The sequence below is a fragment of the Canis aureus genome, chromosome 10, assembly GCF_053574225.1.
Source record: "Canis aureus isolate CA01 chromosome 10, VMU_Caureus_v.1.0, whole genome shotgun sequence".
NCBI classification, from domain to species: Eukaryota; Metazoa; Chordata; class Mammalia; order Carnivora; family Canidae; genus Canis; species Canis aureus.
In genome coordinates this window covers 23,497,692-23,523,223 of record NC_135620.1, presented here as the reverse complement: position 1 = coordinate 23,523,223, position 25,532 = coordinate 23,497,692, and the positions used below count along the sequence as shown (strand labels likewise).

The following is a 25,532-nucleotide window of genomic DNA, read 5'->3' as shown; positions in this document are numbered from 1 at the left end:
CTACACTATCTGGAATTCACCAAAAAATAACTCGGCATATATAAGACAAGAACTGACTAAAAACTGAGGGAAAATGTAGGATAGAATAGACTGGAAAGGAGTCTGGCAACTGAAATGATCAGATGTGGACTTTAAACTACCTGTGATTAATACACTCAGGAATTTGAATGACCACGTAGAGAATTCCTCCCAAGAATTGGAAACTGTAAAATAATCACATAAATTTGGGAACTGTGAAACCAATAACTGAGACTTCAACAGAGGGATTTAAGTGAATATTAGATACAGTGGTAGAGCAGATTGGTGAACTGGAAGAAAGATGGGTAGAAAATTTCCAGTTTGAATGATGGGAAAAAATGATAGAAAATACAGAAAAGACTCTAGGAGATATGGGACATGATGAAATGGTCTGACATTTGTAATTGGAGTCCCAGAAAGAGGAGTGCGGGGGTGGGGGGCACAATATTTGAAAAGATAATGGCCAAGAATTTGTCCACACTGACAAAAATATCAAGCCACAGACTCAAGAAGCATTATGAATCCTAGATAGAGTAAATTAAAAGGCGTCTATGTAGGCACATCACAGTGAAACTACCAGAAATGAAAAAGGAAATCTTGAAGTATTCAGAGGGACAAAGGACAAAGTACCTTCTAAGTGCAACACTGAACCTGATACTGGTTTCCAAGGAAAGAATGGAAACTTGAAGGCAGTAAAATATTATTCATGGTGAAAGGAAATTACCTCTGTGTAGTCAGCTCGGGCTGCTATAATAAAATACTGCAGACAGGGTGGCTTAAACAACAGACATTTATTTCTCACAGTTCTGGTGACTGGGAAGTCCAAGATCCAAATGCTGGTAAATTTGGTTTCTGGTTAGGACTTTTCATAGCTTGCAGATGGCTACCTTCTTGCTGTGTCCTACCATGGTGGAAAGAGAAGGAGTCCTGGTGTTTTTTCCTTCCCTTAGAAAGACATTAATTATGGGACATCTGGGTGGCTCAGCAGTTGAGCGTCTGCCTTTGGCTCAGGTCATGATCCCAGGATCCTGGGATTGAGTCTCTCATTGGGTTCCCTGCAGAGAGCCTGAGCCTGCTTCTCCCTTTGCTTATGTCTTTGCCTCTCTTTGTGTCTCTCATGAATAAATAAATAAAATCTTTAAAAAAAGACAGGCACTAATTATGTCATGGGGGCCATGACCTCATCTAAACCTAATGGTCTCCCTAAGATCCCACCTCCAGATATCATCACACTGGATATTTATATCACACTGTAGGTATTAATATCACATGTATTAAAAATGTGTCCCTGGTCATCATGGAGTCCTGGGCTCCAGATGTTCCCACCTGCTTCATCCAGGCAATGTCTTCTTGCAGAGAGTGATGCTATGGACCATGGCGGTGGTTATTTCTTTTTTGAAGGTCAGGGGCTGGTTTAGGTGATTTTATTTAGTACTGAGAGCAAATCTGCCTGAACCATCTGGATCCTTCTCAACTCATTTCTTTATTTTTTTAAACGTTGTTTTTTAAAATTACTTTTACATAAATAATTTATGTTAGAGAAAAATCAGAAAAAAGTGATAAGCAAGAAGAAAAAGGATCACTCATAATCCTTCCCTTAGAGATAATTTTTATTGTATTTCCTTCTAGTCTTTTCCCTATTTTTCCAAACAAGCTCTAACTATGTATTATTTGGTGGCTCACTTTTAAAAAACTTTCAGTTGTATCAAAAATACATTTTAAAGTCAATAGACATAGATTATATGTTTTAATTTTTAGTGCAATTTAATGTTTTTCCCCCTAATTCCACAATAATATGGAAAATACAAAAAAAGGATAATTAGGAAAATGAAAGTCTCTAGAGATTACTACTACTTCTGGTGAAAATTTCCAGTGTGTTTTCCATGTATGGATATAATTTTTACCTTTCTCCCCCTAAATAGAATTAGGCTCATATTCTGCAAGGTAGCATTACTTTTCATGGCTTAATTATCAAAAGAAACTTTAACTTGAAAAAAGTATTCCATTGTATCAGTGTGCCATCTGTTATTTATACAGTTCCTTACTTTTGGTCATTTACTTGTTTCTAATTTTTTCTTTTTTGCTATTGGAAACAATCCTACATTAATCAGTTGTGTCATTGATATCTTGTGATACTTACCCAGTTTTTTCCTAGAAAAAAAAATTTCACTTGCTTGGTCCAAGAGCATGCCCATATTTGTGTTTTTCAATTTACATTGCCACATTGTCTTTCAGGAAAGCCATGCCACCTGACAGGTCTACCCACACCGGTCTCTTTACTCCCTCCCTATTCTTACCACTATGGACCATGATTCTCCTTACGAGTCTTTATAAAGTTAGTAGATGGCATATGGTATATTGATCTTTAAATCTGTATACTTTGATCTCTAGTGATATTGAACATTTTCTTATATATTCATTGTCTGTTGGTGTTTTTTTTTTTTTTTTTGCTAATTTCTTGGACATTGTAGACCAATTTTGTGGGCTTTAATATAGGGATATTTGACTTCTTTAGGTGAAGGCTGTTATCAAAATTCTAGATTGGGTTTTGTGCACAGTTCTTTTCTATTTTGTTTGTTAGATCCAAAAGGTTTTGTTTTAAATTATGCTTGAAATTACATCTAGTTTTATAATATCTGAATTGAAAGAGCTCATAGAGGACATTTATTCCATGTGCCAGTTTTATCGATGGAAAAACTGGGACCCAGAGAGGACAAAAGACATGCTCATAGTCACATGGCATACCTCTCTGTCTCTATCTGCTGCTTTCTTTCTCAATCATGTATTATTAAAATTTGATGCTTGGAATGATTCATTTTGTCTGGAAACATCTGCTATTCCCCACCTGTCACTTGGTCTATAGATGGAAATATTGGGTATGAGGCTAAGATTCTCAAACTGTCAATCTCACTGAACAGGACAGAATAGGAGAAAGTCTAGTTTGAAATTGAATCTCCTTGAAAACAAAGTGACTCTAAAAATCCATTGTGATTCTAAATAGACTTGGGAGATGTCAAGTTTCAGCATATTTGGGATTTGCTTTAATGAACAGATTAAAATCATTTATGCATAGTTTATAATTTTAATGAAAATAAGTACTATAAAGTATGTTTAAAGTATATTTGAAAAGTCATTTTTCTTAGTAATACTTTCATATTGTCTACTTAATCAATTAGGAAAATACTTTGTAGATAGTTTCAGAAAGGATGGGTTAGGTTTGCTGCAGTAACAAATACCCAGCAATATCAATGGCTAAAACAATAGGAGTATATTTCTTGTTCACTCTGTATGTCTAGAGGAAACTGATCATAGGCACTCATAGGCTTGGGCTGATAGAGGCTCCATCTCCACACATTTCTATGTTCGTCTTGGGACGAGAAGTGGGTACAGCAAATCACTTGCTGATTTTTGCAAGGCAGGGTTTGGCCAACCATGGCCTCTAGGTCACGCCTGTTTTTATACATTCTGCAGTGTAGGAATATATTTTATATTTTCAAATGGTTAAAAAATCAGAATAGTATTTTATGATATACACAAATTATATGAAATCCAAATTTCATTGTCCATAAATAAAGTTTTATTGGAACATAGCCACACCCATTTGATTACATAGCAATGGCTGCTTTCCTGGTACAACAGCAGATGTGAGTAGTTTTGACAGTTACCAGATGATCCACAAAGCCTAAACTCTATACTACATGGCTTTTTGTGGGAGAAGTTTGCTAACCGTTGTTTTAAAGCCTCTACCCAAAATTCATGCTATTCATGCTCATGTTTCATTGGCCCAAACACATCCCATGGCCTTGCCTGACTTCAGAAGAGATGAAGAGTTGCATGTAAGGAGGAGAACTGGAAATATTTGGTGAAAGGCACCAACAACTACCCCACAGACAGAGGGAAGGTAAGCTTCTCCCTGGCATCGTGCTGAGATTTTACCAATTCTTAATTAATTGAATCTGAACTAGAGATAATTTACTCCAAATGTCTGTCAAAAGCCTGAATTGCCTGTGTTTGTGCAGGCCTAGCCCTCCCTCAGAATGACTGCAATCGATCTGTGATTATTCTCATAACTGCAATTTACAGCTTGATAACAACAGCTAGAGAAATTTATAAGCAACCCAATGAGCACTTTTAAGAAAAAAATCAATTCCAGTTCTCCGGAGTACAAGGGGACATTTAATACTGTAAATTGTCTGAGCTCAGCTAGAAAGGGAAAAAAAGAAAAGCATTTATTTTCTTATTCACCGCCTCCTTTAGAGTTAGTGTTTTTGACCCTTATCTGGGAATGTGATTTTCCCAAACAATGCAGGAGGGGAACTGTACGGGCAGGCACTTCTTCCTGAGACAGCATGAGCCCACTCCACCAGCTTCAGATAAGCCCCCGTTAAGTCTGTAAATTCTAAGTAAACTGTTAAGTAAATGAGAAATGTGGGTAATTTCCAAAAGCGATCTCTGAGCTGCTGGATTTAGATACCTCCTTCCCTGCCATGAGATGCGGACACATGGTTAGTGCTTCTCCCTGGAGTTCCATGGTCACCGACACAGGTGTATTTCCACCGTAAGCAAGCAGCTGGGGTGTGCCCTCCCCAGGCCACTTTCTGCCTCTCAGACACGACAGACAGTGAGTCCGAGCACCCTGCCTGGTGGTGCCAGAGCAGCTGAGACCACTGAGTCAGCCTCTCTCATTCTGGCTGCCTGAGAATATTTTCTCCGTGTCCTCCCTCCTACAAATGACAATTCCTTTCTTTTTAAAAATCTCCTCAAAGCTCTTGTGCTTTTGCAAACCACAATTATTCGTAATGAATCATCCCCAGAGGGCACGTCTTCATGAAGTCTTGCCTACTTCCTTATGGTTGTGGCAACTGAGTAATCAGAGGATATAAGAGCCCTTCTTTCCCTGCCATAAAATACGTTTATAGAGATATAATTAGCAATGGTATTATCTTCATTTGGACTTAGCCATGCTAAATGTCCTACAAGAGTTGTTTACGAGGTGATATGAATGGTAATGGTATTAATAACACTATTAGCCAGAAGTATCAATATTTCCCACCACTTACTGCCTCCTAATGAGGTTGCGTGTGGAGTTCTGGGACAGGAATGAGCTAGTAGATTTATAGAAAGTTGTAAGGAAGCACTTAAGAGTCATTAAAAGGAATTTGGTGACTTCAAAGTGTAGGGCCCTTGTCCCTCTTTGAGTTAGGAGCGTGGGGCAGGTCTCCGTGTGCACAGATCCTGGTGGCCCTGGACCCACAGATGCTCTGTGCTACCTCTAGGTCTTTGCTGGTACCTTCTCCTGTCTGTGATTCCTGCCCACTGGCTCATCCAGACGCACCCATCACCCATCCACAGGGCCTGGTTCTTTTGCTACCTCCTCCGGAAGCACTCAGAGCACTTCTGGGGCACTTCAGGATTTTTCTGCCCTCTCTCATGTGCTATCTTGTCTTTCCAGCAAGACTGTGGGGTCTTTGAGATGGGGGCCCTGTTTTTCATTTCTGTATCTTTTACAGGACCGGGGGAGAAACAGCCTCCTCTGAGGTCCCAGCCCCATTAATGTTCAGCACTCTGATGGGTCCTGACGCCTCCTAGATGTCCCTGCAGTTGTAAGGGTGGAGGTGGGGGGGCCCTCCGGTGACATGTAGACTAGCTGGCCATTTTACAGTGGGGAGACTGAGGCTCAGACAGGTGATCAGTTTTGCCGGGGTCCCACATGGGGAGGGGCATTGTGGGGAGGAGTTTCAGTTCCCAGGCCCAGCTTTTGAATGGGTGGATGGGAGTGGAGAGGTGTCCCCGAAGAGGACCTTCCAGGCCAGGGGTGGCTCAGCCAGGTCCCAGCACCCCAAATGTTCACCCATATGAGAAGGACTCCTGCAGAGGGTGGCAGAGCAATGCAGAGGACAGCGTGCTGGGACTAGAGGCAGGAGGCCAGCATTAGGTGCTCGCTCTGACTCTTTCAAGCCTCAGTTTCCTCTTCAGGGAAGTAGGGACGATTTTCTGTCTGCTGGTCTCCCTCTTGTTCATTGGGATTGCATGGTAGGCTTGGTGAGAGGTTGCTTTGTGCTTCTGTGCTCCCCTCCATCCCTGATGAGGATGGTGACAGAGGTAGGACGTGAGAGCAGAGAGCAGGGTCCCCTTCCCAAGGTCCTGTCCATTTGGTGGAGCAGAGTGTCACATGGCCAACTCATCTGAGACTGACTCTGACCTACCCTCCTGATTCACGGTCAAGAAGCCTGCTGAGTCTAACTCATCACCATGCTGCTTCAGCTCCCCACCCCTGGCCCCCAAGCCTTGACCCCAATGTAGTCATGTAGGCCCGACCACAAGATGAATACTGTCAGCTGCTATGACCATCTCATCAGCCCTTCTGTCCCACAGAAGTGGGTGGACGCTTTTGATCTTACCACTGGTGCCGCCTTTTGGGGGCTGTCATGCCAGGAAATTCTTTGGAAGATGTCTGAGGGCAGAGCTGGGCTAAGCCTTTGTTTCCATCCAGGCAACCTGGGCCAAGACCAGTGTGTCCTCTGCCCCTCAGAGAGGGTGCCAGTCTTATCCAAGGCCTCCCCGAGAGCCTTGAATCAGGGTGGATTCCTGGACTTCAGACCCAGAGGTTCTTCTTATTACAAAGATGAATGATGCCAGTGACAGAGGGACCATGGCTGTGAAGGGGGCGGAAAGATGATGGGGCCCCTCCAGAGCAGACTCTGGGACAGGGTGTCTGGAAAGGCCTTCTTCCTCCAGTCTGGCAGCACAGCCCTGGAATGGCTTCTTAGGGGAGACCAGACTTTGTGCAAAGAGTAACCATGAGGATCTTCCATCATTCCCCAAGGCTGGACCTTGGGAAGCAGCAGTTTGGGCTCCTTTCTACTACTCCGGGGTCAGCAGGGACAGCAGAACCACTAGACCCTGTCTCCACCTCCTTTGACAGCACCAAAGAGTATCCATCAGCTTGTGAACTCCTGAGCATTGGCAACTGTGTCAGATCCCTCCCCAGACTCACCTTGGTGACACGGTAGGTGCCAGGTCAACGAAAGAGTGAGGGTGGCACTCAGAAGAGGGGATTACGGTTTGGTCTTTTGTACCATCAACAACCAAGCAATGCTTGAGTCTTTTCTCAGCGCAAAGTAAAAATTCCCTTGGAGTCTCACCTGAGGGGATTGCACCTTTCTGAGGTCCCAGGTGGGCGGTTTGTGAGGGGAGCGGGCTTGAGAAGCTCTTCTGCTCTCCACTCTCCCTTTGCTGTCAGGGCAGCCTGTCCCTTGTATATGGCTCCTCTTAGCCCGCTCAGATCCTATTATGCCAACATAAATTGAGTTACAGCATCAAAAGCTCTTTGTTTAGTGAACCAAGCACTTTGTATTAGTTACTACATTTGTCTTGTTATTTTGCGTCATCTTTGCTGGAAGCCTGCATGAGTGTCCTCGAGGAGAAAACTGTACAGACTGATTTGTGAAATCTATTTGGTTCTTTTGGTTATTCTTAAATGGGATAAACAGCAGCGCTGGGGCTCCAGTGTTTGCAGGGGGGGTAGAACTGAGTGTCCAGTGGTTGGTGTGGGGAGGACCATGGTGCCCACGGTCCCCCCATACACAGTTGGCTGAGTTTCCCCTATAATATAATTAGGCATCATCTGTTACAAACAGTTCGCTCCTGTGGAATGGATGCGGTGATATGAGAGTTATTAAAATTGCCAATTCTTCGCATTTGTGCAGTTTAAGGAATAGCAGTTTTTCACATTGTAAAAATAATATGATGCACATTACAGAAAATTTGGAAAATGGAGACAAAGCACAAGGAAAAACAAATCCCAAATCCCAACACAGGGGGTGAGGCACTAACATTTCAGGGTGTAGCCTTCGAGAGATGCTGTCAGGTGTGTGTGTGTGCACGGGCAGGGGTGAGTGTGAATCTGCACCCGGTGCCCACTGGGGGTTCCCTATGGGACAGGGATTGGGACTGACTAGCCCCCTGCTTCCCTTGATGGCTATCACCCTGGAAGTGCCATGCTGTTCCGAGCCTCTTGGCAGCTCCCCGCTGTCCAGGGTGTTGGGATGGACACTGGTGTGCCCCCGTGTGGCCGACCTCTCAGGCTTTGAGGTGAATTGTGATCCTTGAGACCTGCAGGACCCTTGGTTGTGTCTGTGTCCTGCTCTGCCCTTTGCCACCCCTGGATCACTGAGGATGACCTCCTCCTGCGGGAGGATGGCTCCAGGGAGGTGTGTGACCAGCCTTGCATGCAGGGTTCAGAATTTGGGGTGGGGTGGGATAGGAGAAACCCAGGGCTTTGTAGGTCTGTTCATCTCGTGGAAGATAATAATGCCAGAGAAGGTCTATAAACTCATTTATCTTCCTCCTGGCTTTAAGAAAAACCTGACTTTTGTTTTACTAGCCACTCGCAAGTGATGCTCAAGAATCTCTGTCTCCGTGCTGATATATAAGAGCGTATTTGCTCAGTGTCCACTTTCCATTTTCCTAGAGAAATCAATCCTCCTTGTCAGAAACACATAGTTCTGAGACTCTACCTGTGTCAATATGAGCTGTGCTCAGGGACAGCATGAGGGAGGCAGGTGCTTGTGGAGGAGGGCACCACACTCCCTGCTCAATATTCTTTGACCTCTGAGCTCACCCTGACTTTGCTCAGTCGATTGTCCCCCCTGCCGTCAGGAAGGCCTGCCCTTGAACATGGCTGAGCGATTCATTACCTGTCAGAGGCAGCCAGGTGTGTGCACACATGGCTGCGCTGGGGGCTTGTTTAGTTGGCTTAGTAATTAAAAGCAAACAAAGCTGGGATGGAGACCTATTGGTGTTGCTGGGGGCTCTGAGGCAGAAACATGCGGGCGGGCAGCCAGGTTCCGGAGCCCAGCAAGATGAGGTGTCAGGAGAGGTGACAGAGTGCTGGGACCTCGGAGTGGGGGAGCAAATGGCTCCATTGTGGGCCATCTTGCAGGACACATGAAGCTCTCCATCCCCATCTGGGCCTGGAGTGGGACTGTCCCTGGGCATGCAGTCAGGCCTTCTGTGGTGAGAGAGAAGGAGGGCAAGGCCTGTTCTCAGATCACTGCCCTGCTGGGCCCTTTATTGAACTCAAACTGGGTGTTGGTGACATCTTAAGAAAGGATTGAATTTTGGTTATTAAGTAGATGGCAGAGGTGGGATTCAAACTCTGAGCTTTGTGATCCCAACGCCAGTCTCTTGTTGGTTTTTCCATGGGTGAGCTGTGTTGTGGGTTGAATGGGTGCCCCCCCCCCCCCCGCAAAGTTATGCCCACATACCTGGAATCTGTTTGGAAAAAGTGTCTTTGCAGATGTAATTAATGAAGGATCTTGAGATGGGGTGACTATTCTACATTACTCCAGTGAGCTCTAATGTCAGTGACAAGTGTCCTTCTAAGAGAAAGGCTGAGGGAGAGTTGGGACAGATGAAGAAGACACAGACGAGAGAAGAGGAGGCAGTGTGACCATAGAGGCAGAGACAGAAGTGATGTGGCCCAAGTCAGGGAACACGGAGCCACCAGAGGCCAGAAGGGGCAAAGAGCAGATTCTCCCTTAGAGCCCCATGGGGAGTAAGGCCCCGCCGGGTAACAGACTTCTGGGGCCCGGTGCTGAGAGACTGCACTCCTGTTGTTGGAACCCACTCAGTTTGTGCCGATTGGTTATGGCAGTTCCAGGACCCTCATACAGGTGGCTCGGTTCATGTTAGAAGCTGGAGTTTTTCAGCTCCTTTGTAATCCTAAAGGCATCTTTTTTTGGATATCACAGGCAGTCCTGTCCAGGGTGTGGCCTAGATGTGGAATCATGTCTCCAGGCCTCTGAGGACATCCATGACAGCACGAACTGCCAGTTTCAGTGTCCTTCTCGTGTACCCTGGAGTCCCTAGCCCCACAGCACAGCGAAAGCTGACCTGATGTTGCATATATGTTTTATGAATGGATTTTGCTCAGCTCTGGGGTTGCTTATTTCTTGCCCACAGGCAACAGCAGGAACTTGGTGCTGTTTGGGCCTTTTGCCCCAGAGAGGCCCACTCCCCCTCGAGCTCCACTGGCAGGTGACCTCACAGGGAGGTTATAAATAGCAGCCAGGGATGGCTTCTGAGTGCCTCCAAGTGGAAGCACAATCACTTGCTGACAGTTTGGTGCAGGGGGAGACAGCGGGATGCTGGGGGCCGTCGCTTCTCCTCTGCTCTGACGGTAATCAGAAGAGGCAGATGTCTCCGACAGCTGGGGCTAATGGGCTGTCAGACAGGGCCGGACCAGCCTGGGACATCCTTCGTGCTCCTTGGCCCTGGTCCAGGCCAGACTGAGGGAAATCAGGCATGGGCCCGCCGAGGGAGGCTGAGGACCTGCTTGCAGAGGCTGTGCCCCTTCTGCTGTCTGCTGAAGCCTCTCTGGGAGTTGGGGGGGGGGGTCTGCTCCATCCATCCTCGACAGTTTTATTTTTCATCTGTGGGAAATGGTCATTTGAATTATTGATGAGAGATTAAAACTAAGCTAATTCAGTTCAATTTCTCCAATAGGCAAAACTATTTATAATTAACCTAGAAGCAAAGGTCAGTGCAGTAGTAAATGGCTGTGGTGGCAGGAGGAATTCAAATGAGAATCCAGTTTGTGCTAAGGTGGAATTTCTGCAGGGACCAGCTTGAGAAGTGCTTTGAAATGAATTCATGATTCAAGACCAAAGAGTGGTACCACCTGAGAGACCTTCTTCTCAGCCTTGGGACATTTTGAGCAAAGGATGCTCTGGGCTTGTTTCTTCAATATGCAGCCCGGAAAAGGGAGCAGAGCTAGTGGCCTCTGGGACATGTGACTTCCAAAGCAGCACAGAAGCGGGGAAATTGGGAGACCTGAGGTCTGGTTTGGCTGCCTCTGAGTCCCTGCGTGCGTTCATCCTCTCTGTCCATGAAATGAGAAGGTGGGACTAGCACACTGGGCCCCTCTGTCTCGCCCTCCACTGACTCTTGCCCTGTAGTTGTAATGAGTGATTCTAGGGCTGACAGGGGAGGGCTGACTGATGGGTGGACTGCTCCTCTGTTCTCAGACACTCAGTGTCCCTTGAAGTTGGGGATTTGTCTTTGGTGTGGGTCCTGGACTGATGTACCACTGCAGCCTCGACAGGTAAAAGGACTCTGCAGTCTGTAAGGGAGTACAGTGGTTAGTTCGTCTATGCCTGGGCCCACCCAGTCCCTTGCCTCCAGTGTCTCCCTGCGTGCTTTAGGTGGGAGAAGCTGAGCTTGGCTAGTTTGGCAGTGAGCATCTGGGTGAGGGGCTGGCATACAAGCGGGGACTTCCAGCATGTCCTAGAGAGGCACAGGGCCTTTTGTGCCTCAAGTCTTTGACTTCTTCTCTGATGGAGCTGAGCCAAGTATCACCTCTTGTTTAATGCTGGGAATTATTATTATTATTTTTTTAAGAGCGATCACATGTGTGAGCAGTGTTGGGCAAGGAAGGGCAGAAGGAGAAGGAGAGAGAGAATCTCCAGCAGATTCCATGCCCAGCATGGAGCTCCACATGGGGCTCTATCTCAGGACCCTGAGATCATGACCTGAAATCAAAAGTCAGACGCTTAACAGATTGAGCCACACTGGTACCCCTAGTATTGGGAAAATGTATTTGAATACTTATCACCAAACTCTGGGAGTGACTTTCAAACATCCATCTAGCAGCAAAACCATTACAAAATGAAACCTTATGAGGAAATGTAATAAGTCAGACAAAAAAAGGGGTCTCCCCCTGCTTGGCAGTGGGGACGCTGTGGACCTACCCTGGAGGCGCTTCCTACCCCAGGGGCAGGCTGCCCTCTGAGGGACCAGGAGGACTTCTCCCACCCCAATCCAGGAGAGGCATGCTGACCTTGGTCAGACCCCCCCCCAAAGATAAGATCAGCCTCCTCACTTTGTAGCAGATGGGTCTGAGACCCAGAGGGGGTATGCGGACTGGCCTGCAGGTGCCGTGGGCTGCTGGCCAAACAGGGCTCTCCTGGCTTCCAGCTTGGTGGAGGGAAGTAGGGAGCTGTCTTCTGACTCCACACCACCTCTCTGGTTGCTGTTCTCAGCCCTAGTGGGATTTGGGTCTGATTCCCGACAACCCAGTCTCCGGTAAGGTCTCCCAATGGTGCCAACATTTGGCCTTTCTCTGGAAGGGTTAAGTATGTGCTTTTTTCTTTTCTTTTTCTGGCTTCTTTTTAGGTGGACTTCAAATTTGTAGGCCCCAAGAAAGGGTGCTAATGTGCTAATGTAAGCTGAAGGAATGCAGCACTATTTCTTAAAGATGGGATCCACATTCTTTTTGAAATAACGCCTTCCCGAGGCAGCATGTCTGTGTTTCTTCGGCGGTCCTTGGGGCGCAGATGCCTGCAGCCCCCCTGCTTTGTGGTGGCCCCGTGGGTTTCACACATCTCCTTCCTCATCTCCTGAGACTCCTGCAGTTTTAAAGTCAGCTCTCACCTCTCCTCATGAGGAAATAACGCTGCAGCTGTTTGTGACCTCCGATTTTAATTGGATCTGAGAGCGGTTTTTGAACGAATGAATGAAGTTCCTGGGCTCTAAGAACAAGCTCTGTTAGTAATGAGCTGAAACTATTACATTAATTTCCTAAGGACCTCGTCCTTCCTCTGCTCAGATTGTTGCAGACACTGGTCAATGCTGCATATAAATTGAGGTCTCAAAAGGCTAAATTAACAATTAATCGGCAGCATCTCTCAGCCCCTCAAAATGGAAATAGTCCCTCAATTATAAGAGGAAATCTACCTTCAGGGACCTCTTGTTATTGAAGATGTGTACCCTGGACACACCGGGGGAGGCTGCACTGACCTCTTGTTTATAAGGGTCTAAAGGGGCGAGGAGTGTTCATACATCAAAGACATCGTTCTTAGCGTTTTGTCACATCAGCTTTTGCGTCTCTTTGTGTTAACGCCGAGTCTGGGTGGAAATTCGTCTCTGTCACTCGAGGGCACCAGAAAAGTGTACGGGCGGCCCCCACGGTCACTTGCCTTCACTCTCTCCTTCACCATGCCGCTCAGACTCCTGACGCCCTGCCTTTTGTGATCCTCCCCCTGCACCACACCCCCCCACCCCCAGATTCCTGGCTGGTCTCCTTGCCTCCAGAATCTTGCTCCCCATGCTTTGTTGGTACGTGGCCTGTAATGATCTTGAGCCAGAGTCCTCAGTGGCTCCCCACTGCCCCAGGGAAGAGGAAGGAGCTTTTCCCTGTGGCTTCCACACCCCATCTGATGCCACCTTGCACTTCCCCCACAGGACCCTCACCCCTCTCCCCATAGGTGCTCAGCTGCCCTCTTGGGCTGGCTCTTCATAGCACCCACACCCCCACCCCTTGGCTAGTTCCTGCTGCAGAGCTTTTGCTCCCACTGTTCTGTGGTGGCCCATATTATTTATTGTACAAACTAGGGTCATTTTGACGATGAAAGGTGACACTAACTAATTATGCCATGACAATGGACATAAGTTGGATGGTCCAAGGAAACCAGGACAGGCTGTCACCTGAGCTGTGTCTTCCCCTTCTTCTTTTCACTTTTCATCTCCTTTTCTTCTACCTCCTCCCACTAAGATAAGCTCAGGTCTTCTTCCGTCCTTGATGGCTCATTTTAAGGAAGCTTCTCTCGGTAGTTTGAGTTTCCAGGTCGTAAATGTGAGGCTACATGCCAGAGGCCCTTTGTTCTCCTCAGCACTGCACATATTGTCTGAGTATCTCCCAGGAGGTGAGTGGTGGGACCCAGATTAGGAGCATGGATTTTGCAGCAGGAAGGGTCCTCTCCTGTTAGTACCAAGGGCTGAGCCACAGGTATGAGCACAGAATGTTATTCAGTTAGGTGTGTTTATACACATATGTATCGTGGTCATTTGTCATTCTTTTTGGTTTTCTAGTATCTGAACCTCCCTATTCTTAGGGGCATTTCCAACTTTTAAGGCAGAGACTCTCTTACTATATGCAGTTGAAGAGGGGCTCCTGGGTGGCTCAGTGGTTGAGCATCTGCCTTTGGCTCGGGGCATGATCCCAGGGTCCTGAGATCGAGTCCTGCATCAGGACTCTCTCTGCCTCTCTCTCTCTCTCTGTGGGCCTCATGAATAAATAAATAAAATCTTTATATACAGTTGAAGATGCCAGGTACTCACTTTTTGGTTTTCCTTGCAACCAGGGTGCAGGAAGAGACCATCTGGATGGACTCGAGTCTGGTAACAGTGCCAGCCACGACAGGGAGCAATGGTCTTGATAGTGGCAGCCCCTCATACTGGGCATTGGTGGCAGCTCCAGCAAGGTGATTGCATCTGGCACTGAGTCACTGGTGGTGGATTTTGGGGACGAGTTGTGGAGCAGATGTGAAGATCTGTTCCTGGTAGTGTTCTCCAAGGCTGGTTCTCTGGTCTTCCCAAAGATGGTGGGAGCTGTTTAGCATTCTTTATTATAAAAAATGTTAACCATAAACAAAGTTAGAAAATAATCACATAATAAGCCTGAGCCTCTACCTACCCACTGGGTAGATTCAACAATTATTAAATTTTGTTCCTCCCCTCTTTTTTTTCTATTGCTCCTCCCCAATTTCTGTATCTCTTTCTACCTAAAGAATTTTAGTATCTCATTCCTAATACTTCAGCATGAATTTACAAAAGTTAAGACTTAAAAAAATATAACTTGGGAGATGCCTGGGTGGCTCAGTGGTTGAGCGTCTGCCTTTAGCTCAGGGCGTGATCCCTACTCAGAGGATCGAGTCCCACATCAGGCTCCCTGTGGAGAGCCTGCTTCTCCCTCTGCCTGTGTCTCTGCCTCTCTCTGTGTGTCTCTCATGAATAAATATATAAAATATTTTAGAAAATCTTAAAAAATGCTTATAACTTGGCAATTTTCATCTTCCCTTAGCAAGATTTAACGGTAATTCCTTAATCCCACCTCCTTTCCAGTCTGTATTCCTCTGATTGTCTCAAGATGCCTTTTTATAGTTGTGTTTAAGTCTGGATCCACCCAGTGTCCACACTGCACCTATAGTTTTTCTGTCTCAGAGGTCTCTTTCACTGTAGAATCATGTCATGTTGCTGACTTGTTTTGCCAAAGAAACCAGGCCGGTTGACCTGTAGAAGTTCTCACCTCTGGATTCGTTTGATTACTTCCTGGTCATGGTATCTCTACTCGTTCCTCTGTCCCTGGCCCTTCCTGTAAAGAAGAAATTGTTCTAGAGACTTGGTTAAATTAAAGTTTAACTGTTTTGGGAGGAATATCTGGTAGTGATGCTGTGTCATGGGGTTTGTGTCCCTACTTTTAGGGCTACTGGCTTGATCGGTGAGTTCAGTTAGTGGCAGCCTGAACCCTTTGTTACCAAATTAGATCTCCTTACAATAGCAAGTAGTCTGTGGACACTAATTTGGCACCCTCTGAATATACCTTTTACTTTTTCAACTATTTTAGTACCTGTAGATCATCATTGTCTCTGCAGTGTTTTAAAAGAATTTCTGCTTAAATCCATGAGAATGATCTGCTTGCAGATAAATAATAACTCTGATTAGTAATTAATTTTTTTGTAGTTGAAAAAAATTATAACAATTGCTGGTTGCTTTACATGAAAGTATGCTATACAACCCAGGGAAGATTCTGAAAAAATAGAAATACTTCAGTGCCTTCTTGGCACATCTTCAGCTGTTACAAATCACTGGTTGGTCATACTGGACTTGGGGAGAATAACTCACTACGGTCTTGTATTTGTTGTGGCAGCACGTGCTGCTATAAAAAAATGAACTCCCAAATGTCAATGGCTTCATGCAGCAGAAGCTTTGTTGTTGGTGGTGTTCCTGGTTAGTAGGCAGCTTCCCTGCACCCGGAGACTCAGGGCTCCAGGTCCTGCTCATCTGGACTCCTCTGTTCCTGATGACTGTGTTATTTTTGGTGTCCAGCTGGAAAGAAGAGAGACTGGAGAATGCACACCTTTTTCTTACCTCTAAGGGAAGGATACTCATAGTTAGTTATTCCATTTGTGAGAATTGGTAAATGGGGGCAGTGCTAGAGATGAGCAAGGCTGGGAATGGATTCCTCCGTGGGGTGGCCACTTCCCCGGGACACTGCTGCACATTTGCATGGATGGTTTTACCCCTGCTTTTTCTTGGTTTCCTTTTTCATGGTTGGAGCCTGGCTTTCATATCTGCAACCACAGATGGAGAATCAGGGTTCTCACATCCCTGTACGCTGTCCTGTTATAGCCTTGGAGTGGGGACTTCTCATTCTGCCCATTGTCACTCATCTCGTCCACTGTCTGATTCTTCCCTTGGTGTCCCTGTATCCTAGGCAGGGTGTCTTTCCAGCTCAGGCATGGCAAAGAACCAGATGAAAAAGAGATTGTAACCTTTTCTGTGAATGCCAAGATGTCACTGCATCCCTCAGGAAATTCTGTTTCTATTCAGAAGATAGTTCTTCATAGAGAGGCTTTCTCCCTTTAATTAGTATTTTCACAAACTCCCCCCACCCTTTGTGAATTCTCCAAAGTTTGACAATAGCCTATAACATAGTTGATATTCAACTTTTAGACAGAAACATTAAAACAAGTTTTCAGGGATGCCTGGGTGGCTCAGTGGTTGAGCGTCTGCCTTCGGCTCAGGGTGTGATCCTGGGATTCCAGGATCGAATCCTACATCGGGCTCCCCGCAGGGGACCTGCTTCTTCCTCTGCCTGTGTCTCTGCCTTTCTCTCTGTGTTTCTCATGAATAAATAAATAAAATCTTAAAAAAAAAATCAAACAAGTTTTCAGAAAACAAAGCTTTCAGATAAAACCAGTGGCTTCTCTTCTAAGCTTCCTGCAGATCTTAAACTTCACCAATTCCTGCCCTATTCTGAATATAGCACCTTTTTGTTGGAACACACTATATATTTGTAAAACACATTGCTTTGTTCTCTAACAAGTTGAGAAATCCCTGCTGAGCAAGAAGGAGATATGATGTGTCTTGGTTTTTCCTCATCCCCAGCCCAGGGATGACCACAGAGTTGGTGGATACTCTTTGGTTGCCTTGAGAAGTTGATCATGAAGGCTGAACATTCGACTCATAAAAGCTCAGGCTGTATGTGCTTTTTGGTTTTATGGAGTGTTGTGGTGTTGAGGACCTCTGGCATATTGTGGTCCCTGTGAATTCACTCTCCTTCCTCTGTTGTGCAGAGGCTGACAGACTGTGTAATGTGAACATCTCACACACTGGGAATCGTTGAAACTGAAAGACCCTTCATGTTCCATAGGGAACCAATGTCCATCAAGTGGGGTAGGAAATGAAGAGCTAACGCCAGTACTAGTACCAGACAACCTGAGGTCCTGAGGGTGCTTCCTGCCCAAGGGGAAGAGAATCAAGGTGGTCGCAACCCGGAGGAATGCTCGCCAGTGTCTGATGGCACCATAATCACATAAACAATGACAAGTTCCATAAACATCACAAATGGAGGAATTTGCCTTGAAGTTCCTTCTGGGATCTAATTTAAGGAACATTCTGGTGAAGCCGAGGTCACGAGGGAGGCGGAAATGAGTGCAGAGAAATGCAGTGTGACAGGTGGGCTGTCCTGGTGGGCAGCTCTGTGGGGAAAGGCTCCTGGGGAGGGAACGCTCAGTGGGAAGTGACCCCGGAGGAGCGACGGCCTCAGCAACTGCCAGCCTTCAGGCAGGCTGACACCACTCACGCTGCTGCAGGATGGGAGCTGTGTGGAGCTGGGAAGAGGACGTGGAGTGAGAAGATTGGGGTTTGGGTCTTCCACTGTGTGTGGCCTTGAGTAAGTTATCATGCCCATGAGTTGACTTTTCCCCATTGGAAAGTGGAGCCGGAAGCTGATGTGGGCTGGGGCCGCTGGGAGCACTAGCTGCAGCCCGTCTCCGAGGGCAGGAGGGGTGGCTGTAATGCTTAGTTGATTAACAAGGAGGTGCTGGCCAGAGGAAGTTTATACTGGGTCCTCCAGTCTGAATATTCTTCTTTGAGGCTTTATTTAGGGTTTTAGTTTCTGAAAAACAGAACTGGGATCCCTGGGTGGCGCAGCGGTTTGGCGCCTGCCTTTGGCCCAGGGCGTGATCCTGGAGACCCGGGATCGAATCCCACGTCGGGCTCCCGATGCATGGAGCCTGCTTCTCCCTCTGCCTATGTCTCTGCCTCTCTCTCTCTCTCTCTCTCTCTCTCTTGCTGTGACTATCATAAAAAAAAAAAAAACAGAACTTATTTTTTCTTTCTTCATTGTGAGGTGGGAATTTGATGTTGGAAAACAGAGGACGTCTCGTCTAGAACAATGCGCGTGGGCAGCCCAATTTCATCTTGATCTTTGGCTGTACCAAGGATTTCTCTGGTCCTCCAAACCTCCTGCTCCTCCAACCCTGCCTGCTGTGAGTTTAGCAGGGAAAGAGCACAAAAGACACAGACATGTAAATTAGAGCCTGCAGATCCAGGGGCCCCTCTGAGCTGCTCTTCAGTCTGTGGAGAGAGGGCGAGGGTGGGACACCTGGTGTGCGTCCCAGGAGGCCAGACAGAGCATCCTGCCAGCTCAGCAGTGACACTGCTGAGCAGACAGTGAAGAAGCGGGGTTCCAGTAGAGAGCCCCAGGCATCCCTTGAGCCTGTTGCCTGAAGGCTGTCGGGGGCAAGATGTCTCCCCAAGGACCCCCCACCCACAAGTTATTTATGTTCCCGCCCAACTGGTGGGAGACAGAGTGTGCGCATGTTTATTTTCGAAGAGAAGTTGACTTCAGTCTCTTGTTCTAGGTGGTTCTTACTTTAGCTGACCCCTGTGGTGTCTCTCCTCAGGGCTGCAGGGAGGTGTTCACTGAGTGTGAAACAGGGAAGCAGCAGGTAGAGAACGAAGCATAGAGAAAGGCTGGAGGAAACTGCGTGTGAAGGGTGGGCAGATCTACTTGCTTCAAGAAATCCTGTTGACCTTCCTGGAAATTGTGTTTTGTCTTCAGAAACATCTTTTCTTGGAATTTGTTGCGAGGGAAGGGCTGGGTGGGGGGAGTGAGCCCCCTTCTAAGCGGAGGTCGAATTCCTCCTTCCAGAAAAGGAGTCTGGAGAGAGTGGGCTTTTGGTGTGGGGCAGAAGAAGGAATGAGGAGGAATGCAGAGCTGCTCTTTAGGGCAGATGACACTCCAAGCCTGCCCTAGAATCAGTGGAAATCATTTGCAGACCTCTGTGGCTTGGAAGACAACGCAGCTATCCCGGTACGCTATGTGAGTGGGCCAAGGGAGCTGAATTTAATTTTATGTGTGCCGGGAGATTCTGGGCAGCGTGTCTCCGTGGTGCAGAATCATTATTTACAATGAAGCACTTACACAGAAGTAGTAAAGTTAATGGAGGTTTCAGAGGAATTAGCCCTGTCGCATTCCCCAGTGACACCGCCGGCTCCCCTCTCCGATGGCTGGATCTGCTGTGTGCAGAGCTAGTGGAGTTTGCGTGTGGGGTGGTGGTGGATGAAACTGGGAGCACCCCAAAATGGAGAGCTCCCAGCTTGCACACACTGGCCTGTGGCCCCGCTCTGCCACAGGGCGTCCTCCCTGGCCACCAGCCCCGTGCGGACTTGCTGGGGGTTCCTGGTGGAGTGCATGCTATTGATGCCACTTCCTGGGGTCGCTCTGGCTGCTGCTGTGGAGGGTGAGATGTGAGGCAGCCCCACACTCCCATTCCCCGCAGGAGTGACCACGTCACACGTGGGGATGGTGACTCATTCCAACTGGCCACATGCCATGAGGTCCTTGGGTGGAAGCTCCTAGGGCAATGTTGCCAAGTCTACACCTGGTTCCTGGTGTACCCAGTGTTAGGATCCTGGCAGATGTGGATTGGAATCTAAATTCTGCTGCATGACCTTGAGCATGTTGTGTGGCCTCTCAAGTTTCATTTCCTTTATCTCTAAAACAGGGACAGTAATGATGCCAGTGCCCAGAGTCGCTGGGACGATTATGACAGAGGTTGGAAACCACTTGGTCCTGTGCTGTGGGGGACAAGTGTACTGTGGAACTCATGCTACTTCTCCACTTTCGTCTCACAGCTCGGTCCCAGCATCTCTCTGTATTCTTAGACCCAGAGCCTGTGGATGGTTTCCCTGGCTTCCTTGCCAGGTGGCCTCCTCCCGGGTTTTGTCCACAGGAGGCTCAGAAGGCAGGAAGGCCAGGGAAGCCCTAGTTTTCCTTACTCTCTTTCTCCTTCTCCCAGTGGTGTCTCCAAGGCAGGGCAGCTCCTGTGGTGGCCTTCCTCTGTGCTCCCAGCTCCCGGGGCTGCAGCCTCTCCTCTCAGCTCCAGGGAATATCATCTCCTCCCTTTGTGACCCCCAGTCCCTGGGAGCTATTGGTTTCTTGCATGTCCTACTCTCTAGGTCATCTCACCTTCTTCTGGCTGTCCCAGCACCTGTGTGAGTGATTCATGGTGTTAAATCTCCTCTCTGTGAAGGACCTGACATGGTTTCTCAGTCCCTGACTGGACTCTGATCAATACAGCAGAACTCCCATTAGTTATGACAAGAGCATGGCCTTGGAATCAGACAAGGCCAGGTTCAAACATGGCGGCTCCACCCCTTCCCAAGATGCGACCTGCACCTTCACGTGTGCCTCTGTAGAATGGAGATGATAATAGACCAAAGTTTGTGGGGTTATTGGGAAGATTTAATGAGAGAATAATATGAAGTACAAGCTCCACATAGTGTGGTAGTGGATGGCAACACGACAAGAGGCTATGTTTCTAGAGGTGTTTGTTGCTTCCTCTGGCTGGCCCAGGGAGTGCTGGAGATGGTGCTGGAAAGCATGTAAGGTGGTGGGCTTGGGCCTGGGTATCTGTGGCCACCAGGGAGCTTCATGGAGCCTAGAGGACTCTGTGGACAGGGACTGCTGGAGCATCTTTGAGTCCTCTCCCAGTTTAGCTTAGAGCTTCAGCTAAGCACCAAGCCACGCTCTCCCTGAGGCCACCTGAGGGGGAGGACACCACAAATGCTGTGGCCTTTTCTCAGAGTCTCTGGGGCTCATAAGTGAGGATGGGTCAGTGCCTCAGTCTGGGACATCGCTAGTTGCATGGCTTTTAAAGTCTACTTAGTCATTCATTTTACCTAATTATCCAGTGACCTGACACCAGCCTATAATGTTATTTTCTGCTCAGAATGATACCCATGGGGTTTGGAGAGCTGGAATATTTTATCTGCTACTCAGTGGCCAACCTTCCTAGCACTTTTGCTCACTCAGACCCTCCAGAGGGGAGCGGTGGCACTGGCCCCACCCTGGGCTTATCTGAGAATTGCACGGCCCGGGAGCCAATCAATGGGCCATCCTTCAGGCTCCGGTGGAGTGCTGGGTCAGCATCCCCTTTGTAAATGGCTTTTCCTGGGCTTTTTATCTCTGGGAGGGGAGGGGGGTGTCATGATGGGCAGGCAAAGAGACTTGGCAAACCGTGGATCTGAATCAGCAGAGCTGAGACAACTTGCATCCTAAGCAGTAACGTGGCCCACCTGACATACAATTTGTTGGGCTCTGCCTCTCCCCAGGGTGGTCCCCAAGAGCTGGAACAGGGACCATGTGTTTAGAAGAGTTCCAGAGGCCCAGAGTGCAGGGTCCTCCCCTACCATCCGCCATTCCCACTGGGGGCCCAACTGCCTGGAGAATGCCTCTCCTTCACCCGGGCCGGTACCCATTTCTGCCCTCAGCCTTTGCCGTGCCACCCACTTGGCTGAGGATGCTCTGTCCTTTCCATGAATGCGACGACTCTAGGGATCTTTCCCTGTTTAGAGGCCCACTGACTTCCCTCATCCCTGCCTCTTCTGAATTGTGTAACAAACCCCTCATTAGGTTTTGCCGGACATGATTTTCCAGGTCTTTGCAAATGTCAGGCTGGAGTCTCGATTGGCTTCTGTGATGCTTGGGATTGCATGACCAGCCCCATAGGGGTGTGGATTTCCTTTCTGGAGCCTTGGGTACCATTCTGGGTACTCTTTCCAGAGAGGAGTTTTCAGGGCATTGCAGTGAGGGACAGTCAGCTAGGCTTCCCCCACCTGGCGGTAGCGGAGGAGCAAAGACCACAGCTTTCCTCATATGACTTCGGGCCACGAGTACCTGAGAGAATATTTAAAAATACAATTCCTGGCTCTCACCCCTAAACATTCTGTTTTAGTAAATCTGGAGGCAGGACCTAGGAATGGATGCTTTCAAGTCAGATTGCCAGGTAATCCTTTTTTTTTTTTTTTTTTAAGATTTTATTTATTTATTCATGAGAGACACACAGAGGCAGAGACACAGGGAGAGAGAGAAGCAGGCTCCATGCAGAGAGCCTGACGTGGGACTCGATCTCAGGACCCTGGGGTCACAACCTGAGCCCAAGGCAGATGCTCAACCACTGAGCCACCCAGACAGCCCAAGATTGCCAGAGAATTCTGATGTCTTGCAGAGTGGAAATCCTGGCATAAGACAACACACGGGCTGGCCAGTCAGCCTTACCATTATGCCATAATCTGCATTTTGGGGGGACAGTCTTATTTCAAGGATTCTGTTCCATTGTTCCCATAGGCCACTGAAATAGCCCAGAAACCCCCAGGTTTTGTTAGCCAAGGTGAATGTCTCAGGCCACTTCTCCAACTGAATAAGGCAGTAGACATCCTCTAGGCTTTAAGTCCTGAGTTTGGAAATTGGAAACCGGCACCTCCCCACAGGAACAATTTAATCACGAAGCACTTGGTTTTTAGTTCTCTTGGAATCTAAGATTTAGCAAAAAGTAATTCAAGAATCCCCTCTGCATGATTCACTCAGTGCTGGAACAGTCCCAGCAGGAGCAGCCCACAGTTTCAGTACGTCAGTGACCCCATGAGTGGCCTGACTTGCTAGACCTTTCTGTGTTCCTGGAGTTGATATACTTCTCTCTGTCCCTTTCAGCCACCGGTCTTTTGTTAGTTTTCCTGAGCAGCAGTTTTCAACCCTGGCTGCACATTGGCACCACATATGGCTTTCCAGGCCTCTTGCTCTGAGATTCTGATTTAGGTGGACTGGGTGAGACCCTGGCCTTGGCTGGAATTGATAGGCAGCTGGAATTGAGAAGCACTTGGAACAAGCCATATTCTCATATGCATCCATGAAGGAGATAAATAAGAGTGAGATTTTTTTAAAGAAAGATTTTATTTATTTTTCCATTAGGGACACACAGAGAGAGGCAAAGATATAGGCAGAGGGAGAAGCAGGCTCCCTGCAGGGAGCCTGATGTGGGACTCGATCCCGAGACTTTAGGATCATGCCCTGGGCCAAAGGCAGGTGCTCAACCACTGAGCCACCCAGCTGGCCCCAGAGTGAAATTTAAGAAAACATCATCCCTTAAACGTGGTGCCGAACTTGCCTTACTAAACTAGTTATTCCTCATCACTGATGTACCTTGTTTGGCTTCCCAGATAATTTGAAACTGTCTGTCTCATTGTCACACTTTGTATTTCACAATGACACTGACAGTGGACATGCCCCTGGCCCCTGCTTACTGACTGCCCTCACTTCTGCTGTTGACCTAGTTACCTGGGTGACTGCTTTCTCCTGCCTCTACTTTGCACTATCTGAGCTCCTTCTGGGGCCTAATTTGTTTGATGATGGGAAGCTTCACTTTCTGCCCCTTGAAATTGTCTGAGTGTTCCCTCCCTAGGCCACCACGAAGAGAAGAAAGGGGGAGGGAGGTCTGTAGTCTTCCTGTCTGTGGCTCACGGTCCCCTTCCCAAAATGATATATCTCCTGGGGTGGCTTGTGTCACTGTCCTCATGAGGGCTCTTGGCATGGAATAAAGATCATCTGCTGGGGCACCTGGGTGGCTCAGTCAGTTAAGTGTCTGCCTTCGGTTCAGGTCATGATCTCAGGGTCCTGGGATTGAGCCCTGCATTGGGCTCCCTGCTCAGTGAGGAGCCTGCTTCTCCCTCTCCTTCTCTGCTCTCTCTTGCTCTCACTACCCAACCCCCCAAATAAATAAAATCTTAAAAAATATATCATCTATTAATTCTCCCTCCACCAATCCCTGCCCAATTTGGCTTCCAAAAGAGGGGCATGTTCTTTAGGCTGAACGCTGAGAAGATTTTGCCTTTGTAATTGAGTGTGGCTTCTTCACATTCCCTGAGGGGAGGATGGATGCACGTCTTGTCTGGGTTTCCATTTGCTGCTTTCCCACCCTCCGCCTCATGCTGAGACCTAGCTGGCCCCAGGAGACACTCACTGTATTAAATCCAGTTGAATTTCTTGCTCTCCCTCCACTGGGCTCACTCTCAGGGACAAGCAGAAGGAATATTAGTGTCAGGCTGTGTGTTCTCACTTCAGCAGGCTGCCTGTGTCCTTGTTGGTGACAGCCCCTGATTTCATAGACCCTGTGGTGTGGTGTTCACCCCAGGACAAAAAGCTTGTGGGGTAGGAGGTTTGGAAAGGCCAGGGATAGGTTTGTGTGCAGGAAGGTGTGTGATTCTGGCACACGCTCAGATTTCCAAATAAGCCTCTTCTCTCTTTGCCATGGAATTACCTTCTCCCTTTGCAGCTGGTTTATAGGACTCATTAATTCTGCTATTAGAAACAGATCCCCATTAAAGGCAGTTAATAAACGTGTGATAGTCTCTTGGTGGACCTAGAGTCAGAAAGACAGGAGCCTGAAAATCACAATGCCAGAGGGGAAGCACTGCTTCTGTTTTTTGGCAGGGGAGGGCCAGCTCCTACACGTGCTGCAAATTTAAGGCCATGCAAAGGATTGTGCCACAGAAATTTAGGGAAAAGAAAAAAAAATCTGTGCAGACTCTGTTTTAATCAAATTCAGAAAAATCTTCATCATGTGAAAAGATTCAACACATGAGAACAAAATGCATTCCATGTTTGACATAATGCTTTTCTCATCTACCACCACTGAAGCTCAGTTATTCTAGACCTACACTGTCCAATATAGTGGCCACCAGCTGTTGGGCACTGGAAATTTGGCCAGTCCAAATTGAGATGTTCTATAAGTGCAAATAGGCACTTGAGTTTGAAGAAAGTAGATGAATTAGTCACTTTTTTACATTAAGTAAAATGATAATATTTTTATATATTGGGTTAAATAAGCTGTGTGTGTTTGTGTGTATTTCTTTCTTTCCCTTACGGGGATAGAGAACAGGGAGAGGGGCAGAGGGAGAGGGAGAGAGAATCCTTGAGCAGACTCCCTGCTGAGTGCAGAAGCCCACACAGGGCTTGATCTCATGACCCTGAGATCATGACCTGAGCCGAAATCGACAGTCTGACACATATCCAACTGAGCCACCCAAGTGTCCCTAAATAAGCTATATTATTAAAATAAATTTCACATTAAAAAAATCTTTTAAAAATCTGGTCCCTAGACAATTCACAGTTATGTCTGTGGCTCCCATTTGTGGCTTACATTATGTTGCTGTTGGACAGCATGGAGGTCAGCTGCCCCCCTCTTAGACAGGAGGCTGATGACTTCTCCCACAGCTAAGGATGTTTCTGTGCTTGAGATGCTCTCTGGCTGTCTTGGCCTCTCCTTTGCTCATGAAGAGTCTGCTCCTCTTGGAAAGCCAGTCACCAGGTTGATGAGATGGCCCAT

At 47.4% G+C, this 25,532-nt stretch overlaps 2 long non-coding RNA genes across 2 annotated transcripts in view; one reads left to right on the top strand and one right to left on the bottom strand.

Moving 5' to 3' along the window:
* Positions 1-25,532, top strand: part of LOC144321613 (uncharacterized) — a 65,182-nt gene that overhangs the window by 12,115 nt on the left and 27,535 nt on the right. The gene's annotated exons all lie outside the window — the stretch shown is intronic.
* On the bottom strand, positions 9,973-15,173 carry LOC144321612 (uncharacterized). Its single transcript, XR_013387214.1, has 3 exons — positions 15,107-15,173; positions 14,140-14,421; positions 9,973-10,454 (listed from the first exon to the last, which is right to left on the bottom strand). It is a non-coding gene; the product is annotated as an uncharacterized LOC144321612 (long non-coding RNA).